At 44.8% G+C, this 13,744-nt stretch overlaps 1 protein-coding gene across 1 annotated transcript in view; it reads right to left on the bottom strand.

Moving 5' to 3' along the window:
* COBL (cordon-bleu WH2 repeat protein) overlaps positions 1–13,744 on the bottom strand; it is a 955,089-nt gene that overhangs the window by 450,573 nt on the left and 490,772 nt on the right. The gene's annotated exons all lie outside the window — the stretch shown is intronic.

Genomic DNA, 13,744 nt, shown 5'->3' with positions numbered 1-13,744 from the left:
GATGATGAAAAATATCAGTTAAGTCTGTCTTGGACAGATTTTTAACATTGCTGACCTACAACCCCTCCGCCGCGGCCAGAATTCTGCGCCTGTGCGGCACATTCCGATTGCGGGCGTGGTCATGACGGCTCCAGGCCGTCATCAGCACACGCCCACCGTAACTGATGACGACCGGGATACGTCATAAGCACCGAAGGGGTTAAAGCAAGTATGTTGGTGTAAGAATAATAGCTATAGGCAACAGAGCTTTTCACACGGGTGGGCTGTTACCAGGGGCGTAATACAAACCCAGCGACGGCTTGTGGAGGGAGTTACGGTGGGGCAGGAGGGTGGGGAGGGGGAGGGGCAGGGTGGAGGTTGCTAAAAACCGGCATATGGATAATTGCAGGTAAGTAAACAATTTAATTAATAAAACGAATTTCGTAGTGCGCCTTGCATCGCAAAATGCAATGCAGTGCGAGCTACGAAATTCGTTTTATTAATTAAATTGTTTACTTACCTGCAATTATCCATATGCCGGTTTTTAGCAACCTCCACCCTGCCCCTCCCCCTCCCCACCCTCCTGCCCCACCGTAACTCCCTCCACGAGCCGTCGCTGTACAAACCCCTGCATCCCCTGGGGTGCAGGGGGGCTCCCGAGCTGCAGGGGGCCCCCTCAGCCCAGTACTAAGGCCTGAACACTCCAGATTAGATCATGAGCGGGGGGCCCTCCGTGTACATTGCAGGGGGGAGCCCCTTAAACTTTCGTTACGGCACTGTTACATGTGTTGAAAGGGGGACTGACGAGTAGATATAGAGGGGTGTAGGAGGGACTATATATGGGCAAGATGAGAGGGAGGAAAGAAAAAATCATAATTGCCAAAGGAAGAATGAAGAGGATTACCTCATGGTGCTCGGTGGTAAGGTGGCAAATTATAACATTTCTATTCAACCCGTAAACACGCAGAGTCATAAAAGCTTGCTTACGTCAAATTAATTCTGGTGAGTGTATACTGTACCACAACCACTATATAGTGATCATTTTATTTGCATGATTAATTAACCCCATTACAGTAAAAAAGTAAAAGAATAAAACACTTTCAGACCATTACCATCTACTGTGCCTCAACTACAAATAAATAAAGTATAGTTAGTCAAGCGGAGGTGCTGGGGTAATTTTAAAACACTGATACATATATATTTTTTTAATGTTGAGGACAGTCAATTTACCATAAAATAAGCACATGATGATAAGCAGATTCAGTGCAGTTTATATAGTAATAAATCCATACATTTTATCTGAGCCTGCACTGTTGAAGCATACTGTAACTGCACATACACACAACCTATACGGTTAAAATGACTCCATTGACTCCATTACCCCAGGGTGGGATATGTACCACATGTGGTAAATGCCTTCTGTACTAAGTTTTAAACGTACAAAATGAGGCATAACATATTATCTTGCCCTGTTGCACCCTTAACTCCCTTTCAGGACATCATCACCTATCTCCATCTGCTGAGTGCAAGAGTCCACTTGAGCAGCCTTCTTACACCAGCTCTGGGGTTACCTGCCCTGACAATATATACATCCCCATGCAGCACAGAGTGCTCTTTCTCTTTCCCCAATCCTGGAAAATTCCCTCAATCTCACTTCTTGGTCCCTCCTGCGGTCACATCTGGCTACCTATTCTGCACCATTGTCAGAACTGTGCATTTACTCAGTGACCAATATGATGGGGCTTGACCACTGCTCGAGTCCAATATAACTTTGCCTTTTTCCTCCGTTTTCCTCTGAAAAGAGCATGCACCGCAAATACTTTGCATCGGGTATGAAAAACTTATTTTTGGCTCATTTTAGGTCTTACATACAGACACCTTTCTCTGCCTGTGGTGAAAGCCCTACTGTGCACATACTAATACTTAGAGTGGGCTTTGAGCCAGCTCATTGCTTACCATTGGTTGGCTTTTATGGCAATCTGATTTGCTTGCTCCTTGTTCAATTGCTTTCCTTCCTCTTCCTGTGTTAGTCCCGCCATTGAGTCATAGCTTTATTACCATGCTTTTGATTGGATGACTTGCAACCCTCCACTGCTCACATTAGAAAACTACGGGCCAAATTATCAAGCAAGGGCGATACATTATCGCCGCTTTTATCGGCAGGAAACTGCCGCTAAAGCAGTGATAATGGGCTTGATAATATGCCCTTGTGAATTCCCATAGAAGCCCAGGTTCTGGTGTTAACCTGGGCTTCTATGGGAATTCACAAGGGCATATTATCAAGCCCATTATCGCCGCTTTAGCAGCAGTTTCCTGCCGATAAAAGCGGCGATAATGTATCGCCCTTGCTAGATAATATGGCCCTACATTTTCTTTTTAATTTAGCACTTGATGTTTTCTTGCCGTCGCGCATAAGTGCTGCTTTCCTCCGTACTATTCTTCCCCAACAATCTCCATATTGCTCTCACACCAGCTAGTACATTGGTTAGTCGTCACCCTGCACACTTTTTTATTTTTATTAATTTTTTTAGATGTCAGCAGCAGACAGAATAGAGAGCTCATTACTGCAGGTTTTGTGTGTTCTGCTCGAGGTGAACAATATAGTAAACACATTGAAATGTACAGACAGAAATCAAAATAATTGTAAAAAAAAAGGAAAATCAAAGCTGAGCACGTTTCAGACCCGATAAGTTTTCTGGAAAAGTGAGTGTCAAGTTGGAAACTTCAGCCTTTTCCTCTCAATCTTTACAATGACCATTTACCGACAGATAGGGCTGACAATGAAACATCTAGGGCTGGGCTCGTATTTCGTTTTTCATGATGTAGGGTTTACTGCATTATTCTCATTTTGATTAACTTGCAAATGTGTTTGAAAATTAAAAGATATCCCCTTTTATTCTTCACAGGCTATGTTATGTTATTCATTCTTATAGAGTGCTCAAATGGCCATATGCATCTTGGCGCTAGCTGACTGAAAACCAAAAAAGGCCCTCGTGGAATCACTAATTCGTGAAAAACGACCATGTTTTCACAGATTTCCTGAAAAGCAGGAGACTGGGCATTGCTTTTTAAAAAAAGTGGAAGATTATTTCAGGCTTTAGTTGCATTAGGCAAAAAAGCCTCTTCTACCTCAGGTACTGCGCTTGACCGTTGGCATTATGGCCCTTCTGGCAGATGCTGATCATAAAGATCTGACTGGAACATTCCAGATAAAACTCTACTTTAAGAAATCAGGACCTTGATCATGCAATGCTTTGTAAGCAATGTAAAGCGATTTAAAGAGTATCCTCTACCTTTCACACAACTAGTGAAGCTTCCTGATAGCTTTAGAACCAGATTGGTACTTTGGAAATTTCAGGAGCAGCCAGGCTGCTGCATTTTGTATAGTCTGGAGTTTGTTGAGCACGCGCTGATGGGCATTCAAATAAAGCCCATTGATGTAGTCAATCTTATCTCAACCAGAGGTGACTACCGGTTTCTGTAATTAGATCGGAATGAAAGGTAGGATCTTCTTGATCAATCCCAGTTTATGGTAGGCAGCGGAGGTGACTGCATTCACCTGGTCAAGATATGAGACTTTACAATTATTTATAACTCCAAGATTCTTGGCAGCTCTCATCAGTGTAAGGAGTGGACCCAACTCAGATTGCCACCAAGCAGTAGACCAGAAGGATGGCTGAGGACAAAAAATCAGGACTTCCATTTTTCCAGAATTAAATTCCAGGCAGTTTCTGGACAACCAGGAACTGACTGTTTTCATACATTTAAAGAAACTGTCCCCAGTCCCACTCTGCTCCAAGTCAACAGTGGCTACAATCTGAGTATCGGCTGCATAAGATGTTAGTGAGAAGCCAAACAATCTTCTCAGCTCTGCCAAAGTAGAAACATAAATGTTGAACAATGTTGGCCTAAGCAAGGACCCTCGAGGAACCCCGCAAGGCAGGCAGTAAGGTCTGAGATAAACTCTCCCACTCGGACAGACTGTTCACGACTGCTAAGAAAAGAATTCAGCAGCTTCCATGCACTGCACTCCAATCCTATCTATCCGTTCCATCAGCAGCCCATGATTCACAGTATAAAATGCTCTTGATAGGTCATACAGGATAAGTGCAGCTCTACCGCCCTGATCGAGAGAAGACCTAATCTCCTTTTTATAGTTGAATTTCTCGGCTTCCGAGAAGCTAGTTCTCCATTTTTTCTCCTGTCTTCAACAGCGTTGTTTTGAAGCTCTTAGCTCATCAGAGAAGCATGGTGCTGAAATGTAGTGTCTTTTAATCCTTGCCCTTTTAGTAGGGGCCAGTGTGCCAGAGCGGCAGCATCCAGCCAGTGTGTATACTTCTGTACCACGGATTCAAAGGTAATTCCCAATGCTATTTGAAGGATTGTGGTGCCTCAAAGGAGTGAAGGTGAAGCTGCACATCGACAAGGCAGTCAGACCGGTAGCCCTGCCCCACAGAAGGGTGCCATTCCACCTGCGACCGCTGGTGGAAGCAGAATTGGACAAACTCGAGCAGGCAGGTGTTGTTAAAAAGGTGTCTGGACTGACGCCATGGGTTTCCCGTTGATCATCGCCCCCAAGTCCAAACAGCCCAGAGCCATCATGTTGTGTATGGACATGCGTCTCCGCAACAAGGCCATCAAGAGGGAGAGACACATCATGCCAACCATCGATGAAATCGTAGTAGACATCAACGGAGCGAGATGGTTCTCGAAGGTGGACCTTAACTCCGGCTATGACCAGCTGATGTTAGACTAGGCCAGCTGATATATTACAACGTTTTCTACCCATGTGGGGCTACGCAGGTTCAAACGGCTGAGCTTCGGAGTGTCTTCAGCAGCCAAAGTCTTCCAAGACGCCATTCATGAAGCTCTTTCGGGATTGTTAAGGGTGATCAGTGTCAGTGACGACGTACTCACAGACGTTGAAAGAACATCATGAGAGGCTGCGGGCAACGTTGAAAAGGATGGTGGAACAAGGTTTAACCCTGCATAAAGACAAGTGCAAGTTCTATTGACGGAAGTGGAATTCTTTGGATATAAATTTTCGAAAGATGGCCTCCAGGTGGACCCTGCCAAAGTAGAATCAATCAGGTCAGCGGCCATTCCTCAAAATCCGACGGAAATGAGGAGTTTTCTCGGGATGGCGAACTATTGCAGTAGATTCATCCCGCATCTGGCGACCATTTCGGAGCCACTGAGGGCCCTCACAAAGAAGGATGCCAAGTGGGCATGGACAAGTGCGGCAGCCCAAGCTTTTCAAGAGGTGAAAGGTGTGCCCCTAAAAGGGGCAACGGTGGCATACTTCAAACCAGGGAACCCCACAGAGCACATTGTCGATGCCAGTCTGGTGGAGCTGGGAGCTGTACTGCTGCAACAAACGGGCCAGCAGAAGTGGGTACCCATTGCCTATGCCAGCAAGGCACTAACAGCCGTCGAGACAAGATACGCTCAAGTGGAAAGAGGGGTACTGGCGATCAGGTGGGCTTGCCAACATTTTGACATCTATCTATGCGTATACAAGATCAGAGTGGTCACAGACCACAAGCCGTTAGTGCCACTGTTCGGAGGAACAGAGAGAAATGGGCCCCCAAGGATCCAACGATGGGCCGTACAACTCCAGCAATATAACATTGAGGTGACGTACCGGCCAGGAGTCAAGAATCCGGCAGACTATCTGTCATGGCATCCAATGGTGGCTGACCCTCAAGGACAGGGGTAGTTGATGGAGGAGCTGAGAGTTTTGTAAAACTCATAACGGAACTGGCGTGTCTCTGAGCGCTGTCGCTGGGAGAAGTGGTGGATGGTACCAAGGAAGATGGCTGTTGGACGGATGTCAAGTAGGCCATGCGAGGACACAACTGGAGGAACTTCCTAGATGGAGTCAGAAGACTGACATATGAAGAAAGAGAGACAAGATCCTGTCTGTGGAGGTGCTGGGACGATCTCAGTGAGAACGAGGAAGGTCTGGTGTTAAGAGAAACACAGATCGTAATGCCCCAGAAACTATGGAGAAGGACAGCTGAATTGGCGCACCAAGGTCACCAGGGAATAGCCAAAACCAAGGCCAGACTGAGAACCAAGGTATGGTTCCTGGGGGTCGACAGAATGATCGAGGAAATAGTGAGAGGGTGCCACTCATGTCTTAACACGTGAGGTGAACCACCCATGCATTGGATTATAACTGAAGCAGCAGGCACCTGGCCATGGACAGCAATCAGCATGGACTTTGGCCAGTTTCCGGATGGGCGCGCCAGACTGGTGATGATGGGCCAATACTCAAAGTTGCAGATAGTGGAAGGGGTGTCGTCGACAGCGTTTTAACACATCAAGCCAATCATAGAGAAAACATTTGATATGTTAGGGCTGCCAGAAGAAGTTCGAATGGACAATGGGCTACCATTCCAGGGAGAGGAATTCAGAGAGTTCTTGCACCATCGCAACATCAGGCACAGAAAAGTGACACCTCAATGGCCGCAAACTAATGGGGAGCTTGAACGTTTTATGTGGACCCTCAATAAGACGCTGAGAATTGGGGTGGATCAGCAAGTCGAGATGGAAGGATGTCTACACCAATTTCTGAGGGCATACCGGCAGACGCCTCATAGCACCACTGGGTGTTCGCCAATCGAGCTCATGAGAGATGTGGTACCGGTGAGCGACCAGTGGACACCAGGAAACTTGAACAGTGACGTGGCTCAAGACAAAAGAAGGATGAACAATGAGAGCGCCAACCGTCGACAGAGAACAAAAAATGTGAGTCTGGAAGTGGGAGACCGCGTGGTAGTAAAGGACCGTCATACGGGATCGAAGTTCAAAACACCCTTTGAACGCGACATTTGGTCTGTCATTGGTGTGAGAGGGACCATGATCACAGCCAGGTGAGGAAGTTGACAACTGGCTAGAAATGTATCATGGTTCAAGAAGGTACGGTCCCCGGAAGGAGGGATGAAAGGCAAAGTCACAAGAGTATTGTGTGAGAAGCCATGGATAGAGACAGGAAGCGTGGAGAGAGACCCTACGCCCAGAGAGGAGATGGAAATGGCATCTCCGGAAGCTGAAGAAGAGATGAAGCAAGAGGGAGAAGCGAGAGATACTGGAAGAGGGAGCGAGGGGGCATCGCAGTGTGGACACCCTTATCGGCTGAGAGAAAAACCTCAACCGAGTCAGACTGAGGCTTATACATGGGCGTCCGCAGAAATGTTTCCAGGGGGGGCAAAATGTTAACATCATCACCATCCTCCGACATGATGTGTGCCAGGTGGGCCACAAGAAACACTGGGGCGCAAAACTGGGATAGACTCAATTAAATGCCAGGAATCCAGGACATGTGACTAAACCTGCCACAGGCCAACAAACACCACCTGTAGGGAAAACGCTAAACTTTCTGACAAGGTGCTTTATCTCTGTGTGCTAGGTGTGCAGACTTCCGAGTCCTCGATCCAACACCAATCAAGGCTGTCTTCAGCACGATTCGATTTTTATCAGAATACTTTAAAACAGCCTATGATTTAAAGCACCAGATTAAATATATTGTATGCACAGTGTATGTTAGGGATTATTTGTAGCACACATATTTATCAATATTGGCTTCTTGGTGCTAGAATTCATGATAACTTTTACCCAAAGTTAAAGCACAACGTCAAAGTTAGTAATAAATAATTCAGCAATCACACACGCTAGTGATTCTCCAATGGGTGCTCCCTTTACTACAATTCCCCGGGCATTGCTAAATTTTACAAACAATCAATTAATTTATACAAAATAAAATGTATTGGTCCAAATGTTAGCTATATTTTTTAAAAGAAACTTAGATTCCCTCTATGTGTAGTCAATGTCAAACTGACAACGTGCCCTCGTTTAGGGATACAATAATGGCCATCTCCCTGATGCGGAAGCCTGGCACCGTAAATGTGTGGCACATGCGGTGCCCGCAGCGGCGGCACATCACAGGTCCAGGGATGCTGAGTCTTACACAGTGGTCAAAGTGGGGGAAAAAAGTAAGGGAACAGTGGGCGGAGAATAAAAGGGCAGGAATAACCCAAGGATTGGATCTGTGGGTGGAGCCAGAGGTGTGGCCAGAATACGCAGACATCCCAATTTTTTGTATTTCTTTGGCATTTCACTGCCCAGTTTAATCAACCAATGGATACACATGATTATTTAAGGTTATAATGAGTTATTGACATTAAAATATATTCACAAAGTGGGATATGCTTCTAATCACAGAATGTACCAAATACGATAAAATGTGGAAACACAAGCCATTTGTCTCCGAGCCATGGAGTTTCTGTCATCAGCACTACTCCCTTTTTCCACAACAGCAGTTCAGACATGAATGGCAAAATATCCTAGTTTGCAAATGTTTTCTCTAAATTATGGCTCTGCCTTATTTGCCTCATAATGCAAGATCGGCTGCATGATCTGACCATTTAAACGAATAAATTGTTTGTAGCTCAAACATATAAAAAGTTAATATAAAATGTGACTTGTGTTGCTGCGGAGTGGATGGCCTATTGTAAAGGTTGACTGGTCACCTTTCTCACTGCTGCCTTTGTATGTTACACTGGTACAAATAAGGCAAAATCTTTCCACAGACTATTAGCATGTGTACACATGTCAAAATAATAAAATATCTGAAAATATACTGCATTACGCTGCAGCCTTTTTTTTAATGCATAATTTAGTCAACACTATGGCATAACGTTGTCATCCTTTGCAGCATAATTAATCCCAGTGTTCCCACAGAAAGCAGCACATGGTAAAAGTGCTTGTGAATGAAGCTGGGTGACTGTAAGTTTGCTAACTTAGTTTGGTGTGCGTGCAAATCCTGCACTGCCAATTCCTGGTGAGTTGCAGCTACTACTGCTGAAACAAGGCCAATGGAGGTACCTATGGGTGAGGCAGACTGGCCTCAAGGGCAGGGCCAGCCACAGCACTGGTGGTGTCCTTTGCATTAATGTTTGTTAGTGCCCCCCAATGACCACCTCTGCCATGGATTCCCTCACTACCACCCTTTAACTGTGCCCCCCATTTTCCATAACCACTCTCTCTCAGATGCACTTAATTTGATTTACAGCGCCACTCATACCATTGCAGAGTGTCAGAGCACTTTACATCACATACATTACACAGAGACAATCAATATGTGTGTAAATCACTGTATAGAAAATGTTACATAAGACTAAGGACTACAAGGTGTAGGAGTCACATGACAACCATACTAGTAGCCCGCATAGTTTTATCGTGATTGGTCTGGAGAAACACAATACCCGGAATATAAAAAGTAATACCATGGTGGGGGGTTTCCTTAATAATCAGAATTGATTTCTGTCCAAAAGAACACTTTTTGGGACATTAGGATAATCAAAGACTGTTGGGAGAGGGGGGGGAACATAACGCTCTAATTTATACCTTGCAGTTTGTATGTAGCTCTTAGATGACAGTTAATAGCTCACTGTTCTAAGTTAGGATTTTAACTTATAAACTGCAAGTAACAAAAGGATCTCTGACAAAAGCAGTAGATCACTGACCTATTTACATTATGTGCACTTTGTGATCTGCATGGCACATGTTCTTTGCAGCCGGTACATTAACCCTCTGAGCTACCTTTCCATGAGTCCACTAGAAAAAATTCTAATCTCTCTCTAGGAAGAACATTAATCACCAGAGTCATCATGACATTTTTATTGTTGCCGAAAATTGCTGGAGGCGAGGAAGGAGGCAGAAAGCGTTTTTAAAACCATAATATACTTGCAAACATGATGCCTCCACCTAAAGTCAGCACCTGTTGCGGTCACACTGGTTGCACTGCCCTAGAGCTGGCCTTTCTCACGGGTCCTGTGATCTCAGTGACTGTTGGTCTAGGGCGTGCTGCTTCATAGGCCTGCCCGCAGACTGGAGATAAACTTCAGCATGGATAGTGGTGGACAAGCCTTGAAGGTTAACCTACACTTGTCATGCTAGGGTCCACCTGCTGGTGCGAAGACACCAGGACTTCTAAGGTGTTGCGAAGCCTTCTAAGGTCTAGCATGTGATTGTGCTCTCGCAGGAGAGTGGTCTGGTGGACTGGTTATTAAGGCTGAACCTGGTTCCCAGTTCCAAATTCAGCAGCTCTGACCATAGTGCCACATCCTCTCCCCCACTGAACACTGTACTGCCCCACTGAGAAAAACTCCCACTGTCTTCAACTACAACTCAATTGTTGCCCGCTATAAACACCTGGATGCGGCTCAATTTAAATTACGCACTAGACAAGAGCAATATGCGGCCTACAAAAAAAAAAGTAACAACATCCTGGAAAAAGCAAACACTTATAGGGAATGCAAAATTTAGCAAACCATGGGAAATGTAAGCAGGAACAACATGGTTACCGTAAAACTTTTACACTCACTATTCAGAAATCAGTGAGTGCTTTTGCCTGAAAAGGTAAGGACACGACTACAGGGCCCTGAATGGACCCATTTCAATGGCCATTGCTTATATCCTTACTAAACGTAAGCAGTATGGTAAAAAGACCACATCCCTGGATGCAGAGCCGCAGCTCACATTTTGTTTTCCAATCCACAGATTGAAGTACCTCCAGGATTGGTGCACTAGTTCCAAGTCCAGGGAAAACAAAGACAAGAAAACAAAAATAGCGCTTCACTGGCAATCTCTGTACTTCACTGGCAAACTCTGTAAAAGTGGCGCTACTGTGTTTCAGTGCGAATAAAATCAGTTTGGCCAGTTTGCTACCACTTTGTCTTACTTTATTTAGTTATTTATCTATTTTTCATCTTTTTAGCCTTTTATTCCCAATGCTGCACTTTGGAATTAAAATGTGAGAAAAATATGACATTTCCAGCAAAGCGTCTTTTTTTTTTGGATCCATTTCCCAGGGAAGCAAATAAAAGAAAGGAGAGGAAAGAGAGTGAGAACCCCGTCTTGAAGTGACGGTTTTCATGGGCGTCCGCAGTGGGGGCAAGGAGGGTCGCTTCGCTCCAGGGGGGGGGCAAGCGCCCCTCCTTGCCCCCCCCTGCGGACGCCCATGGGCTTATAGACTATGTATTTTAAGATATGCAGGTTGCAAAGGGGACTTTGTTTGATTATTATTATTTTTATGTTTCAGTTATTCTTCATTAAAGGTTAAGAGGGATGTAGTGAGCCATCCTGCCACTGCAATACAATGCATCCACTTCCGCCTCCCGGCCCGGGCGCGGACCGGAGGCTATAAATAAAAGGAGCGACAACCGCTCGTGGCGGTCGTCACCACCCAGTATTACATTGTGTACGTATATTCATTGCCTTGGTATAGGCCCCGTACCCGACCCTTCCTACCTCTGTAGTTTTTCCAAACCCTACTACCACAACGGGCACAGTAAGTCCAATGAATACACATTCCAGCCGAGGCATTGGCACAGTTAATATCAATTGCATTTATTCTTCCAAAACTCAGCAGCCTGTGGTGAAACTTCACACATTTTGAAGATATTAAAAAAGAACCGAATGACCCAAAATCAGGAGATAAGAAACCATGAAGGAAATATTGTTCCATGTGGTGAAGCGTAAGTGCCTATAACCGCGGACGAACACGTCATTTGCACCAGATTCTTGCGTATGTTCAATATGTCATACTTGATTATGTTCATAATTAATAAATATAATCGTATTTAGTGAAATATTTTTATGGTACCTGTCTGAGGACATCAATTTTCTTATAAAAAATTTCCGAAAAATATTAAGATCGCATTTACCTTTTCAAGGTAAACTGTTTTTTTGTTTTCGCAATTTTTTTCTTGTTAAAAAACATTTCCAGTGTTTTACACACGCGCTCTGCCTGTTAGCTGCATCTTCAGCATTGCAACTACGAAAGTGGTATTAGCCAAAAACGTTCAGCTGATCTGATAGACTAAACAGCCTTTGTCTGCCCCGGGAGTCTACCGTGAGTTCTTTTCCAATAATGGCATCAACTGTTTCCTGTCAGTGGACAGCAGGTGGCGCCATGTGTCTTTGTATCTGTCTAGGCTCTGAAAGCCGATCTCTAATAAAATGCTGTACTGACAGTACTTCTGTTTAGAATCATGGGAACGCACGCGGCTGCGCTAGCAGTTGACGTGCCCCAGCTGCAGTTCGACCCGATGTCACTCTGTAGCGAGGGCCACTCTCTGTAACCTTGACCAAAAGTATGGGCCAAAATAGGGTCCTATAAAGTCGGTGCTTTTTTATTTTTTTTATTTCATTTATGCGTTTTTATATAGCGGAGACTTAACCCGAAGGTGTCAGAGCGCTTCACAATAGGAACAGTAATGATACATGAGGAGAGCATTACAAGTGAACAAATTACAAAAGCAAACGTAAAGTTACATGAGGCAAAAGTGACAATTGTGAGGAAAAAAAATACAAGAGGTAGCAAACGGTACATTACAGGAGGAAAAAGTGACTTGTGTGCAAGTTACAAAAGCGTACAAAGTACCATTAGAGGTATAATACTGCAATAAATGGCAGATACTCAAGCACAAGAACAAAGTTTACGTAGGCAATGGTGGCTCTTTTGCAAGTATCTAAAGCAAACAAAATGTAAGAGGTAGCAAACAGTGTGTTGCAAGAGAAAAGTGACGTGTGCATGTTACAAAAGAGTACCAAACACAGGTAGAAGGATAATATTGCGATAAATGGCAAACGCTCCAACCACAAGAACACACTGGGAAGGCGCTTCCATAGTCATGGAGAATAGAATTTTCTATAATGGAAGGTCTTCCTTCAGATAATAGAGAGGGTGTGAATTAAATTTGGAAGTTTCTTTGAAGGAGGAGAACTTTGAGGTCAGTTTTGAAGGCCATTGGAGGAGGTGGTGGTCCGGAGCTGAGGCAGAAGGGAGTTCCAGATTCTCACTGCGTTGCCTGAAAAGGATTGGGCCATCGATCTTTCCTTCTTGAAAGTGGGAAGTTCCAGCAGTAAATTGTCCGCATTACGTGATGGTCTAGAGCCTCCAGAGTGTTTCAGTTTATTCACCAGGTAGCGAGGAGAGGAGGAGTGCAAGGCTTTGTGGGTGATACAGGCAGTCTTGTAGATAGCTCTAGCCTCGATGGGAAGCCAGCGGAGGGTGGATAACATGGGTGTAATGTGGTCGCTTCTTTTGGCCCCATAAATGAAATGAGCAGCTGAATGGGGAACAGATTTAAGGGGGGATAGGTGGGATTTGGGGAGGCCAGTAAGAAGAGAATTGCAGTAGTCCAGTCTGGAGAGGTCCAGCGATTGGACCAGGGTTTTAAGGTCTTACTCCGGGAAGAAGCGACAAATTCCCTAAAGAAGGCGCAGTTGGTATCGAGCAGACTTTGCAATGGAATTGATGTGGGAGATTAGATTGAGTTCTTTGTCGAGTATGACACCAAGGGATTTTGCGCTGTCAACAATGATGGGTTTATTGTTAAGTAGATTCATCTGATCCATCCATGATTGAACCGGGGGAGGAGAAAGTGAGAAAGAGAGGAGGAGGAATTCAGTTTTGGAGGGATTCAGAATCAGTTGATGAGTTGACATCCAGTTTTGAATGGAGTCGAGAGTAGAGCTTAGGATGGCAAGATCGTGAGTGGAAGCAACCTTGAGGTAGATTTGAGTGTCATCTGCATAGAGATGATAGTGGATCCCGGATTTACTTAGGAGATTTCCCAGTGGTTCTAAATAGAGATTAAACAATGTGGGTGCAAGTATAGACAAAAACAAATTTGCGGAGGGTCAGGAGGGGAAATAATTTAACGACCTGTCGACTCACGCCCCTAGCAACAAC

This window comes from Lissotriton vulgaris, chromosome 4_1, assembly GCF_964263255.1.
Source record: "Lissotriton vulgaris chromosome 4_1, aLisVul1.2, whole genome shotgun sequence".
Taxonomy (NCBI): Eukaryota; Metazoa; Chordata; class Amphibia; order Caudata; family Salamandridae; genus Lissotriton; species Lissotriton vulgaris.
This window is presented reverse-complemented; position numbering and strand designations above follow the sequence as displayed.